Raw genomic sequence first — 18281 nt, 5'->3', positions numbered from 1 at the left:
CCGGGGCCCAAGGCTGATGCCCCCTCCCTTGGGGAAGCTGCTTCTTCCGCCTGGCCTCTCTCTCAGGTGGGTCAGGGACTGTGCCATTGTGTCTGTCTCGGATCGGATGCCATCCTCTCTCCCGTGTCTGCCTCCCGTTTTCTGTCCGTCAGTCGCTGTGTCTCCCTGTGTGTGTGTGTGTGTGTGTGTGTGTGTGTGTGTGTGTGTCTGCGTGCGCGCGCGCTCCCGTCTGTCTGTCCGGCTGCATCTCCCTCTCCCTGTCTTCGAGTCTGTCTCTGAACCTCAGTCTCTCTCTGCCTCTGTGTCTCCTGACACCCGGCCTCCAGTCCCTTCCTCTGGCCCCGGCCTCTCACAGGTTGCTGGGGCCCTGGCTCTGGCTGACGAGCTTGCGCCAGCCGGCTTGTCTCACTTGGCGTGGGTGCGTGAGGCGAGTGTCTTGTGTGTCTGTCCGTGTGCCTGCCTGTCGGCCGTCTGCTCTCTCAGGACGGTCCTGTGCTTGGCGGGCGGCGTGGGGGCAAGTGGGGCCTGGATAGGGCGAAGGGGCGGGGCTGACGCGCTCCTGTCGGCCGCACTGCTGGCTCCCCGTGGGTTTGGGCACCGGGCAGGTGCCGGGCAGGATGGGCGCTCAGGGCTCCAGCTGGGCTGCGCAGGAGGCCCAGAGGAGGCTCAGAGGCCCGCGGGCGGCGGGCAGCGGCGGGCCCGGAAGCCAGAGACCTCCGGGGCCACCTGGCCCTGTGCAGCGAACGGGCTGGGGGTGGGGGCGCCGCCCAGCGGGGGCGGGCCTGCAGAGGCCCGGGGTGGGAGAGCGCCGAGACCTCCGCGCCCGTCCCGCCCCCGCACGCACGCACGGGGATGGTGAGCGGGGGCGGGGCGGCGTCGGCCGGCCGCCGGGCTGCCGGCCCTGGCCGGCCGGAGTCCGGTGGCGGGTCGTCCGGCTCAGGTACAGCGCGCGGCCCCTGGAGAGGTGCGGCCGGCTGGCCCGCCCGGCAGGCAGGTCACAGCGAAAGGGAGGCGCGGCGCGGCGCGGGGCTCTTAGGGCGCTTGGAGGCAGCCGCCTCCGTCTACGGCCATACCACCCTGAACGCGCCCGATCTCGTCTGATCTCGGAAGCTAAGCAGGGTCGGGCCTGGTTAGTACTTGGATGGGAGACCGCCTGGGAATACCGGGTGCTGTAGGCTTTTTGCCTCCCCTCTCCTTTAGCCCCCGCCCCCTCTCCCGCCCCACACCTCCCCCAGCCCCACCCCTGGCGTGGCCTGCACCGCAAGCCCCCGCCCCAACCCTGGCCCCTCGCACCCCACCGCGCTCACAGCCGTCGGTCGCCTGCCTTCCAGCCGGCGGCCCTCGCAGGCAGCAGCGGGCGTCCCATCTCTTGGATCCCCCCGGCCCCAGCCCCTCCGCGGGTGGGTGACCCGGGCCTGGGGGGCGGGCTCCGACGCCCGCCACAGACCTGGGCTGCCTCCGTGCGGCCCGAGAGCCCCTCCGCTTTCGGCTTCCAGAAAACCAGATGACCTTCCAGTCTCCGTCTGGGGCTCCCTAGGCAAGCCTCAGGTAATCCTGGGGGGGGGGGGGGGGGCGGCTGCCCCACGCCCCAGCCCCACCCGCAACCCTAGTGCCATCCTCGCACGCGACTGCGCGTGCTCTCCCGCGGGCTCACACACACACACACACACACCCCCCACACACACACCCACACACCCACCCCGCCGCCGAGACAGGTCAGGAGCCAGAAACCACAGGTAAGGGAGATGGAGAAAGAGGGAGAGAGAAACAGCAAGAGAACCACACAGGCTTCCCAACCCACGGCCTCCACACCCTCGGCCCTCCATTCTGGGTATGCCCCTGGACCCCAGTCGGCCCGCCCACACCCTTGCCCCCTGACACACTCGCACACACACTCACACACTCACCCTCTGGCCTTTGGGCGGGGGCTGGGTCTTGCCTTAGGAAGCCAAGCCGAAGGGGACCTTTGAGACCTCGGCTGCCAAGACGTCTTGGGGACGCCACGGTGGGGGGGGGGGGGGCTCTGCCAGCCCCAGGGCACCGCGTGCAGCTGGGGCCCGGGGCCCAAGGCTGACGCCCCCTCCCTTGGGGAAGCTGCTTCTTCAGCCTGGCCTCTCTCTGAGGTGGGTCAGGGACTGTGCCACTGTGTCTGTCTCGGATCGGATGCCATCCTCGCTCCTGTGTCTGCCTCCCGTCTTCTGTCCGTCAGTCGCTGTGTCTCCCTCTGTGTGTGTGTGCGTGTGTGTGGTGTTGGATCAGAGTGCGGGAAACTGCGTTGCCTAGAACAGAGTTTAGTTATAAATTAAGGAGATGTAGAGCCAGAATGCGCTTCCCAGGTGGTGCTAGCAGTAAAGAACCTGTCTGCCCATGCAGGGAATGAAGGAGATGTGGGTTTGATACCTGGGTTGGGAAGATCCCCTGGAGGACGACATGACAACCTACTTCAGCATGCTTGCCTGGAGGCTCCTACAGTAAGAGGAGCCTGGCGGGCTACAGCCCATGGGGTCACAACAGTCAGGCAGGCAGGACTGAAGCAACGTGGCACACAAGCATGCACACAGAGGCAGAGTATGAAGGATCTTGATTCTGGGCAGAAAGTTAACACCTCATTGTGGGTTCTTAGGCAGACAAGCAGCAGCAAGGCAGTCACAGCCTTCTGAGAGAAGAACAGGTAAGACAGAGGGTTAAATTTAGAGGCGGTTTGTAAGTGGGCAGTGACAGCAATGCTTAAAACCATGTAACGTCCACTTGTTAACTCCCTGACTCCAGAATCCACAAAACCGGGTCCTCCTTTGCACGTATTATAGGAAGCACTTGAAGACAAGAAGGACTTGGTGCTTACCAAGCTAGTGGAGGACGGAATTGCTTTTGCCTTTGCAAGAGCATTAGTGCCTGTGCAGACATAGGTTCCTTCACTTTCAAGGGAAAGGTTCTGCAACAAAAGGGATCCATTGAAAAGCAAGGAAATAGTGTCACTCAGAGAGTCTCCTATCATCAACCAAGTAACATTAGGATGAGGCACACCATCGGAATAAAACCAGATATGACCCGAACGCCCTCAAGCCGTAGCCTATCTTCCAGCCAACAGGGCCTTTGGCCAGCCGGCCAGCCAGTCAGCGGGCATGGCGGGTAGCAGCGTGCCAACTTTTGGAGCGCCACGGCCATAGCCCCTCTGCGGGAGGATGACCGGGGCCCCGACTCCCAACGCAGACCTGGGTTGCCTCCAAGAGGCCGGAGGGCCACTCCGCATTCGGATTGCAAGAAACAAGATGACCGTCCGGTATGCTTGGACCCCACATGATCTGCAACCCCCCAGCTCCACACCCTTCCCCCTCCATTCTGGGTATCCCGCCCCGGCCTCCCCCCCCCTCCCCGCCCCCCCACCCCCCCACCCCCGACCCCAGTCGGCCCGCCCACACCCTTGCCCCCTGACACTCTCACGCACACACTCTCACACACTCACGCTCTGGCCTTTGGGCGGGGGCTGGGTCTTGCCTTATTAGGAAGCCAAGCCGAAGGGGACCTTTGAGACCTCGGCTGCCAAGACGTCTTGGGGATCCCACGGGGCTCTGCCAGCCCCAGGGCACCGCGTGCAGCTGGGGCCCGGGGCCCAAGGCTGATGCCCCCTCCCTTGGGGAAGCTGCTTCTTCCGCCTGGCCTCTCTCTCAGGTGGGTCAGGGACTGTGCCATTGTGTCTGTCTCGGATCGGATGCCATCCTCTCTCCCGTGTCTGCCTCCCGTTTTCTGTCCGTCAGTCGCTGTGTCTCCCTCTGTGTGTGTGTGTGTGTGTGTGTGTGTGTGTGTGTGTCTGCGTGCGCGCGCGCTCCCGTCTGTCTGTCCGGCTGCATCTCCCTCTCCCTGTCTTCGAGTCTGTCTCTGAACCTCAGTCTCTCTCTGCCTCTGTGTCTCCTGACACCCGGCCTCCAGTCCCTTCCTCTGGCCCCGGCCTCTCACAGGTTGCTGGGGCCCTGGCTCTGGCTGACGAGCTTGCGCCAGCCGGCTTGTCTCACTTGGCGTGGGTGCGTGAGGCGAGTGTCTTGTGTGTCTGTCCGTGTGCCTGCCTGTCGGCCGTCTGCTCTCTCAGGACGGTCCTGTGCTTGGCGGGCGGCGTGGGGGCAAGTGGGGCCTGGATAGGGCGAAGGGGCGGGGCTGACGCGCTCCTGTCGGCCGCGCTGCTGGCTCCCCGTGGGTTTGGGCACCGGGCAGGTGCCGGGCAGGATGGGCGCTCAGGGCTCCAGCTGGGCTGCGCAGGAGGCCCAGAGGAGGCTCAGAGGCCCGCGGGCGGCGGGCAGCGGCGGGCCCGGAAGCCAGAGACCTCCGGGGCCACCTGGCCCTGTGCAGCGAACGGGCTGGGGGTGGGGGCGCCGCCCAGCGGGGGCGGGCCTGCAGAGGCCCGGGGTGGGAGAGCGCCGAGACCTCCGCGCCCGTCCCGCCCCCGCACGCACGCACGGGGATGGTGAGCGGGGGCGGGGCGGCGTCGGCCGGCCGCCGGGCTGCCGGCCCTGGCCGGCCGGAGTCCGGTGGCGGGTCGTCCGGCTCAGGTACAGCGCGCGGCCCCTGGAGAGGTGCGGCCGGCTGGCCCGCCCGGCAGGCAGGTCACAGCGAAAGGGAGGCGCGGCGCGGCGCGGGGCTCTTAGGGCGCTTGGAGGCAGCCGCCTCCGTCTACGGCCATACCACCCTGAACGCGCCCGATCTCGTCTGATCTCGGAAGCTAAGCAGGGTCGGGCCTGGTTAGTACTTGGATGGGAGACCGCCTGGGAATACCGGGTGCTGTAGGCTTTTTGCCTCCCCTCTCCTTTAGCCCCCGCCCCCTCTCCCGCCCCACACCTCCCCCAGCCCCACCCCTGGCGTGGCCTGCACCGCAAGCCCCCGCCCCAACCCTGGCCCCTCGCACCCCACCGCGCTCACAGCCGTCGGTCGCCTGCCTTCCAGCCGGCGGCCCTCGCAGGCAGCAGCGGGCGTCCCATCTCTTGGATCCCCCCGGCCCCAGCCCCTCCGCGGGTGGGTGACCCGGGCCTGGGGGGCGGGCTCCGACGCCCGCCACAGACCTGGGCTGCCTCCGTGCGGCCCGAGAGCCCCTCCGCTTTCGGCTTCCAGAAAACCAGATGACCTTCCAGTCTCCGTCTGGGGCTCCCTAGGCAAGCCTCAGGTAATCCTGGGGGGGTGGGGGGGGGCGGCTGCCCCACGCCCCAGCCCCACCCGCAACCCTAGTGCCATCCTCGCACGCGACTGCGCGTGCCCTCCCGCGGGCTCACACACACACACACACACCCCCCCCACACACACACCCACACACCCACCCCGCCGCCGAGACAGGTCAGGAGCCTGAAACCACAGGTAAGGGAGATGGAGAAAGAGGGAGAGAGAAACAGCAAGAGAACCACACAGGCTTCCCAACCCACGGCCTCCACACCCTCGGCCCTCCATTCTGGGTATCCCCCTGGACCCCAGTCGGCCCGCCCACACCCTTGCCCCCTGACACACTCGCACACACACTCTCACACACTCACCCTCTGGCCTTTGGGCGGGGGCTGGGTCTTGCCTTAGGAAGCCAAGCCGAAGGGGCCCTTTGAGACCTCGGCTGCCAAGACGTCTGGGGGACGCCACGGTGGGGGGGGGCGGGCTCTGCCAGCCCCAGGGCACCGCGTGCAGCTGGGGCCCGGGGCCCAAGGCTGACGCCCCCTCCCTTGGGGAAGCTGCTTCTTCAGCCTGGCCTCTCTCTGAGGTGGGTCAGGGACTGTGCCACTGTGTCTGTCTCGGATCGGATGCCATCCTCGCTCCCGTGTCTGCCTCCCGTCTTCTGTCCGTCAGTCGCTGTGTCTCCCTCTGTGTGTGTGTGCGTGTGTGTGGTGTTGGATCAGAGTGCGGGAAACTGCGTTGCCTAGAACAGAGTTTAGTTATAAATTAAGGAGATGTAGAGCCAGAATGCGCTTCCCAGGTGGTGCTAGCAGTAAAGAACCTGTCTGCCCATGCAGGGAATGAAGGAGATGTGGGTTTGATACCTGGGTTGGGAAGATCCCCTGGAGGACGACATGACAACCTACTTCAGCATGCTTGCCTGGAGGCTCCTACAGTAAGAGGAGCCTGGCGGGCTACAGCCCATGGGGTCACAACAGTCAGGCAGGCAGGACTGAAGCAACGTGGCACACAAGCATGCACACAGAGGCAGAGTATGAAGGATCTTGATTCTGGGCAGAAAGTTAACATCTCATTGTGGGTTCTTAGGCAGACAAGCAGCAGCAAGGCAGTCACAGCCTTCTGAGAGAAGAACAGGTAAGACAGAGGGTTAAATTTAGAGGCGGTTTGTAAGTGGGCAGTGACAGCAATGCTTAAAACCATGTAACGTCCACTTGTTAACTCCCTGACTCCAGAATCCACAAAACCGGGTCCTCCTTTGCACGTATTATAGGAAGCACTTGAAGACAAGAAGGACTTGGTGCTTACCAAGCTAGTGGAGGACGGAATTGCTTTTGCCTTTGCAAGAGCATTAGTGCCTGTGCAGACATAGGTTCCTTCACTTTCAAGGGAAAGGTTCTGCAACAAAAGGGATCCATTGAAAAGCAAGGAAATAGTGTCACTCAGAGAGTCTCCTATCATCAACCAAGTAACATTAGGATGAGGCACACCATCGGAATAAAACCAGATATGACCCGAACGCCCTCAAGCCGTAGCCTATCTTCCAGCCAACAGGGCCTTTGGCCAGCCGGCCAGCCAGTCAGCGGGCATGGCGGGTAGCAGCGTGCCAACTTTTGGAGCGCCACGGCCATAGCCCCTCTGCGGGAGGATGACCGGGGCTCCGACTCCCAACGCAGACCTGGGTTGCCTCCAAGAGGCCGGAGGGCCACTCCGCATTCGGATTGCAAGAAACAAGATGACCGTCCGGTATGCTTGGACCCCACATGATCTGCAACCCCCCAGCTCCACACCCTTCCCCCTCCATTCTGGGTATCCCGCCCCGGCCTCCCCCCCCCCTCCCCGCCCCCCCACCCCCCCACCCCCGACCCCAGTCGGCCCGCCCACACCCTTGCCCCCTGACACTCTCACGCACACACTCTCACACACTCACGCTCTGGCCTTTGGGCGGGGGCTGGGTCTTGCCTTATTAGGAAGCCAAGCCGAAGGGGACCTTTGAGACCTCGGCTGCCAAGACGTCTTGGGGATCCTACGGGGCTCTGCCAGCCCCAGGGCACCGCGTGCAGCTGGGGCCCGGGGCCCAAGGCTGATGCCCCCTCCCTTGGGGAAGCTGCTTCTTCCGCCTGGCCTCTCTCTCAGGTGGGTCAGGGACTGTGCCATTGTGTCTGTCTCGGATCGGATGCCATCCTCTCTCCCGTGTCTGCCTCCCGTTTTCTGTCCGTCAGTCGCTGTGTCTCCCTCTGTGTGTGTGTGTGTGTGTGTGTGTGTGTGTGTGTGTGTGTGTGTGTCTGCGTGCGCGCGCGCTCCCGTCTGTCTGTCCGGCTGCATCTCCCTCTCCCTGTCTTCGAGTCTGTCTCTGAACCTCAGTCTCTCTCTGCCTCTGTGTCTCCTGACACCCGGCCTCCAGTCCCTTCCTCTGGCCCCGGCCTCTCACAGGTTGCTGGGGCCCTGGCTCTGGCTGACGAGCTTGCGCCAGCCGGCTTGTCTCACTTGGCGTGGGTGCGTGAGGCGAGTGTCTTGTGTGTCTGTCCGTGTGCCTGCCTGTCGGCCGTCTGCTCTCTCAGGACGGTCCTGTGCTTGGCGGGCGGCGTGGGGGCAAGTGGGGCCTGGATAGGGCGAAGGGGCGGGGCTGACGCGCTCCTGTCGGCCGCACTGCTGGCTCCCCGTGGGTTTGGGCACCGGGCAGGTGCCGGGCAGGATGGGCGCTCAGGGCTCCAGCTGGGCTGCGCAGGAGGCCCAGAGGAGGCTCAGAGGCCCGCGGGCGGCGGGCAGCGGCGGGCCCGGAAGCCAGAGACCTCCGGGGCCACCTGGCCCTGTGCAGCGAACGGGCTGGGGGTGGGGGCGCCGCCCAGCGGGGGCGGGCCTGCAGAGGCCCGGGGTGGGAGAGCGCCGAGACCTCCGCGCCCGTCCCGCCCCCGCACGCACGCACGGGGATGGTGAGCGGGGGCGGGGCGGCGTCGGCCGGCCGCCGGGCTGCCGGCCCTGGCCGGCCGGAGTCCGGTGGCGGGTCGTCCGGCTCAGGTACAGCGCGCGGCCCCTGGAGAGGTGCGGCCGGCTGGCCCGCCCGGCAGGCAGGTCACAGCGAAAGGGAGGCGCGGCGCGGCGCGGGGCTCTTAGGGCGCTTGGAGGCAGCCGCCTCCGTCTACGGCCATACCACCCTGAACGCGCCCGATCTCGTCTGATCTCGGAAGCTAAGCAGGGTCGGGCCTGGTTAGTACTTGGATGGGAGACCGCCTGGGAATACCGGGTGCTGTAGGCTTTTTGCCTCCCCTCTCCTTTAGCCCCCCCCCCCTCTCCCGCCCCACACCTCCCCCAGCCCCACCCCTGGCGTGGCCTGCACCGCAAGCCCCCGCCCCAACCCTGGCCCCTCGCACCCCACCGCGCTCACAGCCGTCGGTCGCCTGCCTTCCAGCCGGCGGCCCTCGCAGGCAGCAGCGGGCGTCCCATCTCTTGGATCCCCCCGGCCCCAGCCCCTCCGCGGGTGGGTGACCCGGGCCTGGGGGGCGGGCTCCGACGCCCGCCACAGACCTGGGCTGCCTCCGTGCGGCCCGAGAGCCCCTCCGCTTTCGGCTTCCAGAAAACCAGATGACCTTCCAGTCTCCGTCTGGGGCTCCCTAGGCAAGCCTCAGGTAATCCTGGGGGGGTGGGGGGGGGCGGCTGCCCCACGCCCCAGCCCCACCCGCAACCCTAGTGCCATCCTCGCACGCGACTGCGCGTGCTCTCCCGCGGGCTCACACACACACACACACACCCCCCCCACACACACACCCACACACCCACCCCGCCGCCGAGACAGGTCAGGAGCCAGAAACCACAGGTAAGGGAGATGGAGAAAGAGGGAGAGAGAAACAGCAAGAGAACCACACAGGCTTCCCAACCCACGGCCTCCACACCCTCGGCCCTCCATTCTGGGTATGCCCCTGGACCCCAGTCGGCCCGCCCACACCCTTGCCCCCTGACACACTCGCACACACACTCTCACACACTCACCCTCTGGCCTTTGGGCGGGGGCTGGGTCTTGCCTTAGGAAGCCAAGCCGAAGGGGACCTTTGAGACCTCGGCTGCCAAGCCGGCTTGGGGACGCCACGGGGGGGGGGGGGGGGCTCTGCCAGCCCCAGGGCACCGCGTGCAGCTGGGGCCCGGGGCCCAAGGCTGACGCCCCGTCCCTTGGGGAAGCTGCTTCTTCAGCCTGGCCTCTCTCTGAGGTGGGTCAGGGACTGTGCCACTGTGTCTGTCTCGGATCGGATGCCATCCTCGCTCCCGTGTCTGCCTCCCGTCTTCTGTCCGTCAGTCGCTGTGTCTCCCTCTGTGTGTGTGTGCGTGTGTGTGGTGTTGGATCAGAGTGCGGGAAACTGCGTTGCCTAGAACAGAGTTTAGTTATAAATTAAGGAGATGTAGAGCCAGAATGCGCTTCCCAGGTGGTGCTAGCAGTAAAGAACCTGTCTGCCCATGCAGGGAATGAAGGAGATGTGGGTTTGATACCTGGGTTGGGAAGATCCCCTGGAGGACGACATGACAACCTACTTCAGCATGCTTGCCTGGAGGCTCCTACAGTAAGAGGAGCCTGGCGGGCTACAGCCCATGGGGTCACAACAGTCAGGCAGGCAGGACTGAAGCAACGTGGCACACAAGCATGCACACAGAGGCAGAGTATGAAGGATCTTGATTCTGGGCAGAAAGTTAACATCTCATTGTGGGTTCTTAGGCAGACAAGCAGCAGCAAGGCAGTCACAGCCTTCTGAGAGAAGAACAGGTAAGACAGAGGGTTAAATTTAGAGGCGGTTTGTAAGTGGGCAGTGACAGCAATGCTTAAAACCATGTAACGTCCACTTGTTAACTCCCTGACTCCAGAATCCACAAAACCGGGTCCTCCTTTGCACGTATTATAGGAAGCACTTGAAGACAAGAAGGACTTGGTGCTTACCAAGCTAGTGGAGGACGGAATTGCTTTTGCCTTTGCAAGAGCATTAGTGCCTGTGCAGACATAGGTTCCTTCACTTTCAAGGGAAAGGTTCTGCAACAAAAGGGATCCATTGAAAAGCAAGGAAATAGTGTCACTCAGAGAGTCTCCTATCATCAACCAAGTAACATTAGGATGAGGCACACCATCGGAATAAAACCAGATATGACCCGAACGCCCTCAAGCCGTAGCCTATCTTCCAGCCAACAGGGCCTTTGGCCAGCCGGCCAGCCAGTCAGCGGGCATGGCGGGTAGCAGCGTGCCAACTTTTGGAGCGCCACGGCCATAGCCCCTCTGCGGGAGGATGACCGGGGCCCCGACTCCCAACGCAGACCTGGGTTGCCTCCAAGAGGCCGGAGGGCCACTCCGCATTCGGATTGCAAGAAACAAGATGACCGTCCGGTATGCTTGGACCCCACATGATCTGCAACCCCCCAGCTCCACACCCTTCCCCCTCCATTCTGGGTATCCCGCCCCGGCCTCCCCCCCCCCTCCCCGCCCCCCCACCCCCCCACCCCCGACCCCAGTCGGCCCGCCCACACCCTTGCCCCCTGACACTCTCACGCACACACTCTCACACACTCACGCTCTGGCCTTTGGGCGGGGGCTGGGTCTTGCCTTATTAGGAAGCCAAGCCGAAGGGGACCTTTGAGACCTCGGCTGCCAAGACGTCTTGGGGATCCTACGGGGCTCTGCCAGCCCCAGGGCACCGCGTGCAGCTGGGGCCCGGGGCCCAAGGCTGATGCCCCCTCCCTTGGGGAAGCTGCTTCTTCCGCCTGGCCTCTCTCTCAGGTGGGTCAGGGACTGTGCCATTGTGTCTGTCTCGGATCGGATGCCATCCTCTCTCCCGTGTCTGCCTCCCGTTTTCTGTCCGTCAGTCGCTGTGTGTCCCTGTGTGTGTGTGTGTGTGTGTGTGTGTGTGTGTGTGTGTGTGTGTCTGCGTGCGCGCGCGCTCCCGTCTGTCTGTCCGGCTGCATCTCCCTCTCCCTGTCTTCGAGTCTGTCTCTGAACCTCAGTCTCTCTCTGCCTCTGTGTCTCCTGACACCCGGCCTCCAGTCCCTTCCTCTGGCCCCGGCCTCTCACAGGTTGCTGGGGCCCTGGCTCTGGCTGACGAGCTTGCGCCAGCCGGCTTGTCTCACTTGGCGTGGGTGCGTGAGGCGAGTGTCTTGTGTGTCTGTCCGTGTGCCTGCCTGTCGGCCGTCTGCTCTCTCAGGACGGTCCTGTGCTTGGCGGGCGGCGTGGGGGCAAGTGGGGCCTGGATAGGGCGAAGGGGCGGGGCTGACGCGCTCCTGTCGGCCGCACTGCTGGCTCCCCGTGGGTTTGGGCACCGGGCAGGTGCCGGGCAGGATGGGCGCTCAGGGCTCCAGCTGGGCTGCGCAGGAGGCCCAGAGGAGGCTCAGAGGCCCGCGGGCGGCGGGCAGCGGCGGGCCCGGAAGCCAGAGACCTCCGGGGCCACCTGGCCCTGTGCAGCGAACGGGCTGGGGGTGGGGGCGCCGCCCAGCGGGGGCGGGCCTGCAGAGGCCCGGGGTGGGAGAGCGCCGAGACCTCCGCGCCCGTCCCGCCCCCGCACGCACGCACGGGGATGGTGAGCGGGGGCGGGGCGGCGTCGGCCGGCCGCCGGGCTGCCGGCCCTGGCCGGCCGGAGTCCGGTGGCGGGTCGTCCGGCTCAGGTACAGCGCGCGGCCCCTGGAGAGGTGCGGCCGGCTGGCCCGCCCGGCAGGCAGGTCACAGCGAAAGGGAGGCGCGGCGCGGCGCGGGGCTCTTAGGGCGCTTGGAGGCAGCCGCCTCCGTCTACGGCCATACCACCCTGAACGCGCCCGATCTCGTCTGATCTCGGAAGCTAAGCAGGGTCGGGCCTGGTTAGTACTTGGATGGGAGACCGCCTGGGAATACCGGGTGCTGTAGGCTTTTTGCCTCCCCTCTCCTTTAGCCCCCGCCCCCTCTCCCGCCCCACACCTCCCCCAGCCCCACCCCTGGCGTGGCCTGCACCGCAAGCCCCCGCCCCAACCCTGGCCCCTCGCACCCCACCGCGCTCACAGCCGTCGGTCGCCTGCCTTCCAGCCGGCGGCCCTCGCAGGCAGCAGCGGGCGTCCCATCTCTTGGATCCCCCCGGCCCCAGCCCCTCCGCGGGTGGGTGACCCGGGCCTGGGGGGCGGGCTCCGACGCCCGCCACAGACCTGGGCTGCCTCCGTGCGGCCCGAGAGCCCCTCCGCTTTCGGCTTCCAGAAAACCAGATGACCTTCCAGTCTCCGTCTGGGGCTCCCTAGGCAAGCCTCAGGTAATCCTGGGGGGGTGGGGGGGGGCGGCTGCCCCACGCCCCAGCCCCACCCGCAACCCTAGTGCCATCCTCGCACGCGACTGCGCGTGCTCTCCCGCGGGCTCACACACACACACACACACACCCCCCACACACACACCCACACACCCACCCCGCCGCCGAGACAGGTCAGGAGCCAGAAACCACAGGTAAGGGAGATGGAGAAAGAGGGAGAGAGAAACAGCAAGAGAACCACACAGGCTTCCCAACCCACGGCCTCCACACCCTCGGCCCTCCATTCTGGGTATGCCCCTGGACCCCAGTCGGCCCGCCCACACCCTTGCCCCCTGACACACTCGCACACACACTCACACACTCACCCTCTGGCCTTTGGGCGGGGGCTGGGTCTTGCCTTAGGAAGCCAAGCCGAAGGGGACCTTTGAGACCTCGGCTGCCAAGACGTCTTGGGGACGCCACGGTGGGGGGGGGGGGGGCTCTGCCAGCCCCAGGGCACCGCGTGCAGCTGGGGCCCGGGGCCCAAGGCTGACGCCCCCGCCCTTGGGGAAGCTGCTTCTTCAGCCTGGCCTCTCTCTGAGGTGGGTCAGGGACTGTGCCACTGTGTCTGTCTCGGATCGGATGCCATCCTCGCTCCTGTGCCTGCCTCCCGTCTTCTGTCCGTCAGTCGCTGTGTCTCCCTCTGTGTGTGTGTGCGTGTGTGTGGTGTTGGATCAGAGTGCGGGAAACTGCGTTGCCTAGAACAGAGTTTAGTTATAAATTAAGGAGATGTAGAGCCAGAATGCGCTTCCCAGGTGGTGCTAGCAGTAAAGAACCTGTCTGCCCATGCAGGGAATGAAGGAGATGTGGGTTTGATACCTGGGTTGGGAAGATCCCCTGGAGGACGACATGACAACCTACTTCAGCATGCTTGCCTGGAGGCTCCTACAGTAAGAGGAGCCTGGCGGGCTACAGCCCATGGGGTCACAACAGTCAGGCAGGCAGGACTGAAGCAACGTGGCACACAAGCATGCACACAGAGGCAGAGTATGAAGGATCTTGATTCTGGGCAGAAAGTTAACACCTCATTGTGGGTTCTTAGGCAGACAAGCAGCAGCAAGGCAGTCACAGCCTTCTGAGAGAAGAACAGGTAAGACAGAGGGTTAAATTTAGAGGCGGTTTGTAAGTGGGCAGTGACAGCAATGCTTAAAACCATGTAACGTCCACTTGTTAACTCCCTGACTCCAGAATCCACAAAACCGGGTCCTCCTTTGCACGTATTATAGGAAGCACTTGAAGACAAGAAGGACTTGGTGCTTACCAAGCTAGTGGAGGACGGAATTGCTTTTGCCTTTGCAAGAGCATTAGTGCCTGTGCAGACATAGGTTCCTTCACTTTCAAGGGAAAGGTTCTGCAACAAAAGGGATCCATTGAAAAGCAAGGAAATAGTGTCACTCAGAGAGTCTCCTATCATCAACCAAGTAACATTAGGATGAGGCACACCATCGGAATAAAACCAGATATGACCCGAACGCCCTCAAGCCGTAGCCTATCTTCCAGCCAACAGGGCCTTTGGCCAGCCGGCCAGCCAGTCAGCGGGCATGGCGGGTAGCAGCGTGCCAACTTTTGGAGCGCCACGGCCATAGCCCCTCTGCGGGAGGATGACCGGGGCCCCGACTCCCAACGCAGACCTGGGTTGCCTCCAAGAGGCCGGAGGGCCACTCCGCATTCGGATTGCAAGAAACAAGATGACCGTCCGGTATGCTTGGACCCCACATGATCTGCAACCCCCCAGCTCCACACCCTTCCCCCTCCATTCTGGGTATCCCGCCCCGGCCTCCCCCCCCCTCCCCGCCCCCCCACCCCCCCACCCCCGACCCCAGTCGGCCCGCCCACACCCTTGCCCCCTGACACTCTCACGCACACACTCTCACACACTCACGCTCTGGCCTTTGGGCGGGGGCTGGGTCTTGCCTTATTAGGAAGCCAAGCCGAAGGGGACCTTTGAGACCTCGGCTGCCAAGACGTCTTGGGGATCCCACGGGGCTCTGCCAGCCCCAGGGCACCGCGTGCAGCTGGGGCCCGGGGCCCAAGGCTGATGCCCCCTCCCTTGGGGAAGCTGCTTCTTCCGCCTGGCCTCTCTCTCAGGTGGGTCAGGGACTGTGCCATTGTGTCTGTCTCGGATCGGATGCCATCCTCTCTCCCGTGTCTGCCTCCCGTTTTCTGTCCGTCAGTCGCTGTGTCTCCCTCTGTGTGTGTGTGTGTGTGTGTGTGTGTGTGTGTGTGTGTGTCTGCGTGCACGCGCGCTCCCGTCTGTCTGTCCGGCTGCATCTCCCTCTCCCTGTCTTCGAGTCTGTCTCTGAACCTCAGTCTCTCTCTGCCTCTGTGTCTCCTGACACCCGGCCTCCAGTCCCTTCCTCTGGCCCCGGCCTCTCACAGGTTGCTGGGGCCCTGGCTCTGGCTGACGAGCTTGCGCCAGCCGGCTTGTCTCACTTGGCGTGGGTGCGTGAGGCGAGTGTCTTGTGTGTCTGTCCGTGTGCCTGCCTGTCGGCCGTCTGCTCTCTCAGGACGGTCCTGTGCTTGGCGGGCGGCGTGGGGGCAAGTGGGGCCTGGATAGGGCGAAGGGGCGGGGCTGACGCGCTCCTGTCGGCCGCGCTGCTGGCTCCCCGTGGGTTTGGGCACCGGGCAGGTGCCGGGCAGGATGGGCGCTCAGGGCTCCAGCTGGGCTGCGCAGGAGGCCCAGAGGAGGCTCAGAGGCCCGCGGGCGGCGGGCAGCGGCGGGCCCGGAAGCCAGAGACCTCCGGGGCCACCTGGCCCTGTGCAGCGAACGGGCTGGGGGTGGGGGCGCCGCCCAGCGGGGGCGGGCCTGCAGAGGCCCGGGGTGGGAGAGCGCCGAGACCTCCGCGCCCGTCCCGCCCCCGCACGCACGCACGGGGATGGTGAGCGGGGGCGGGGCGGCGTCGGCCGGCCGCCGGGCTGCCGGCCCTGGCCGGCCGGAGTCCGGTGGCGGGTCGTCCGGCTCAGGTACAGCGCGCGGCCCCTGGAGAGGTGCGGCCGGCTGGCCCGCCCGGCAGGCAGGTCACAGCGAAAGGGAGGCGCGGCGCGGCGCGGGGCTCTTAGGGCGCTTGGAGGCAGCCGCCTCCGTCTACGGCCATACCACCCTGAACGCGCCCGATCTCGTCTGATCTCGGAAGCTAAGCAGGGTCGGGCCTGGTTAGTACTTGGATGGGAGACCGCCTGGGAATACCGGGTGCTGTAGGCTTTTTGCCCTCCCCTCTCCTTTAGCCCCCGCCCCCTCTCCCGCCCCACACCTCCCCCAGCCCCACCCCTGGCGTGGCCTGCACCGCAAGCCCCCGCCCCAACCCTGGCCCCTCGCACCCCACCGCGCTCACAGCCGTCGGTCGCCTGCCTTCCAGCCGGCGGCCCTCGCAGGCAGCAGCGGGCGTCCCATCTCTTGGATCCCCCCGGCCCCAGCCCCTCCGCGGGTGGGTGACCCGGGCCTGGGGGGCGGGCTCCGACGCCCGCCACAGACCTGGGCTGCCTCCGTGCGGCCCGAGAGCCCCTCCGCTTTCGGCTTCCAGAAAACCAGATGACCTTCCAGTCTCCGTCTGGGGCTCCCTAGGCAAGCCTCAGGTAATCCTGGGGGGGTGGGGGGGGGGCGGCTGCCCCACGCCCCAGCCCCACCCGCAACCCTAGTGCCATCCTCGCACGCGACTGCGCGTGCTCTCCCGCGGGCTCACACACACACACACACACACCCCCCACACACACACCCACACACCCACCCCGCCGCCGAGACAGGTCAGGAGCCAGAAACCACAGGTAAGGGAGATGGAGAAAGAGGGAGAGAGAAACAGCAAGAGAACCACACAGGCTTCCCAACCCACGGCCTCCACACCCTCGGCCCTCCATTCTGGGTATGCCCCTGGACCCCAGTCGGCCCGCCCACACCCTTGCCCCCTGACACACTCGCACACACACTCTCACACACTCACCCTCTGGCCTTTGGGCGGGGGCTGGGTCTTGCCTTAGGAAGCCAAGCCGAAGGGGACCTTTGAGACCTCGGCTGCCAAGACGTCTTGGGGACGCCACGGTGGGGGGGGGGGGGCTCTGCCAGCCCCAGGGCACCGCGTGCAGCTGGGGCCCGGGGCCCAAGGCTGACGCCCCCTCCCTTGGGGAAGCTGCTTCTTCAGCCTGGCCTCTCTCTGAGGTGGGTCAGGGACTGTGCCACTGTGTCTGTCTCGGATCGGATGCCATCCTCGCTCCTGTGTCTGCCTCCCGTCTTCTGTCCGTCAGTCGCTGTGTCTCCCTCTGTGTGTGTGTGCGTGTGTGTGGTGTTGGATCAGAGTGCGGGAAACTGCGTTGCCTAGAACAGAGTTTAGTTATAAATTAAGGAGATGTAGAGCCAGAATGCGCTTCCCAGGTGGTGCTAGCAGTAAAGAACCTGTCTGCCCATGCAGGGAATGAAGGAGATGTGGGTTTGATACCTGGGTTGGGAAGATCCCCTGGAGGACGACATGACAACCTACTTCAGCATGCTTGCCTGGAGGCTCCTACAGTAAGAGGAGCCTGGCGGGCTACAGCCCATGGGGTCACAACAGTCAGGCAGGCAGGACTGAAGCAACGTGGCACACAAGCATGCACACAGAGGCAGAGTATGAAGGATCTTGATTCTGGGCAGAAAGTTAACATCTCATTGTGGGTTCTTAGGCAGACAAGCAGCAGCAAGGCAGTCACAGCCTTCTGAGAGAAGAACAGGTAAGACAGAGGGTTAAATTTAGAGGCGGTTTGTAAGTGGGCAGTGACAGCAATGCTTAAAACCATGTAACGTCCACTTGTTAACTCCCTGACTCCAGAATCCACAAAACCGGGTCCTCCTTTGCACGTATTATAGGAAGCACTTGAAGACAAGAAGGACTTGGTGCTTACCAAGCTAGTGGAGGACGGAATTGCTTTTGCCTTTGCAAGAGCATTAGTGCCTGTGCAGACATAGGTTCCTTCACTTTCAAGGGAAAGGTTCTGCAACAAAAGGGATCCATTGAAAAGCAAGGAAATAGTGTCACTCAGAGAGTCTCCTATCATCAACCAAGTAACATTAGGATGAGGCACACCATCGGAATAAAACCAGATATGACCCGAACGCCCTCAAGCCGTAGCCTATCTTCCAGCCAACAGGGCCTTTGGCCAGCCGGCCAGCCAGTCAGCGGGCATGGCGGGTAGCAGCGTGCCAACTTTTGGAGCGCCACGGCCATAGCCCCTCTGCGGGAGGATGACCGGGGCCCCGACTCCCAACGCAGACCTGGGTTGCCTCCAAGAGGCCGGAGGGCCACTCCGCATTCGGATTGCAAGAAACAAGATGACCGTCCGGTATGCTTGGACCCCACATGATCTGCAACCCCCCCGCTCCACACCCTTCCCCCTCCATTCTGGGTATCCCGCCCCGGCCTCCCCCCCCCCCCCCGCCCCCCCCCCCCCCCCACCCCCGACCCCAGTCGGCCCGCCCACACCCTTGCCCCCTGACACTCTCACGCACACACTCTCACACACTCACGCTCTGGCCTTTGGGCGGGGGCTGGGTCTTGCCTTATTAGGAAGCCAAGCCGAAGGGGACCTTTGAGACCTCGGCTGCCAAGACGTCTTGGGGATCCCACGGGGCTCTGCCAGCCCCAGGGCACCGCGTGCAGCTGGGGCCCGGGGCCCAAGGCTGATGCCCCCTCCCTTGGGGAAGCTGCTTCTTCCGCCTGGCCTCTCTCTCAGGTGGGTCAGGGACTGTGCCATTGTGTCTGTCTCGGATCGGATGCCATCCTCTCTCCCGTGTCTGCCTCCCGTTTTCTGTCCGTCAGTCGCTGTGTCTCCCTCTGTGTGTGTGTGTGTGTGTGTGTGTGTGTGTGTGTGTGTCTGCGTGCGCGCGCGCTCCCGTCTGTCTGTCCGGCTGCA

At 64.7% G+C, this 18281-nt stretch overlaps 5 non-coding genes across 5 annotated transcripts; all 5 read left to right on the top strand.

Moving 5' to 3' along the window:
* The first annotated feature begins 1059 nt into the window (after positions 1-1059).
* On the top strand, positions 1060-1178 carry LOC122709810. Its single transcript, XR_006345768.1, has one exon. It is a non-coding gene; the product is annotated as a 5S ribosomal RNA (ribosomal RNA).
* A 3482-nt stretch (positions 1179-4660) lies between these two features.
* Positions 4661-4779, top strand: LOC122709809. Its single transcript, XR_006345767.1, has one exon. It is a non-coding gene; the product is annotated as a 5S ribosomal RNA (ribosomal RNA).
* Positions 4780-8273: 3494 nt separating this feature from the next.
* Positions 8274-8392, top strand: LOC122709808. The gene has a single exon (XR_006345766.1). It is a non-coding gene; the product is annotated as a 5S ribosomal RNA (ribosomal RNA).
* A 3490-nt stretch (positions 8393-11882) lies between these two features.
* LOC122709807 lies at positions 11883-12001 on the top strand. Its single transcript, XR_006345765.1, has one exon. It is a non-coding gene; the product is annotated as a 5S ribosomal RNA (ribosomal RNA).
* Positions 12002-15487: 3486 nt separating this feature from the next.
* Positions 15488-15606, top strand: LOC122709804. Its single transcript, XR_006345763.1, has one exon. It is a non-coding gene; the product is annotated as a 5S ribosomal RNA (ribosomal RNA).
* Positions 15607-18281: the final 2675 nt, after the last annotated feature.

Source organism: Cervus elaphus, chromosome 15 (genome assembly GCF_910594005.1).
Source record: "Cervus elaphus chromosome 15, mCerEla1.1, whole genome shotgun sequence".
Taxonomy (NCBI): Eukaryota; Metazoa; Chordata; class Mammalia; order Artiodactyla; family Cervidae; genus Cervus; species Cervus elaphus.
This window is presented reverse-complemented; position numbering and strand designations above follow the sequence as displayed.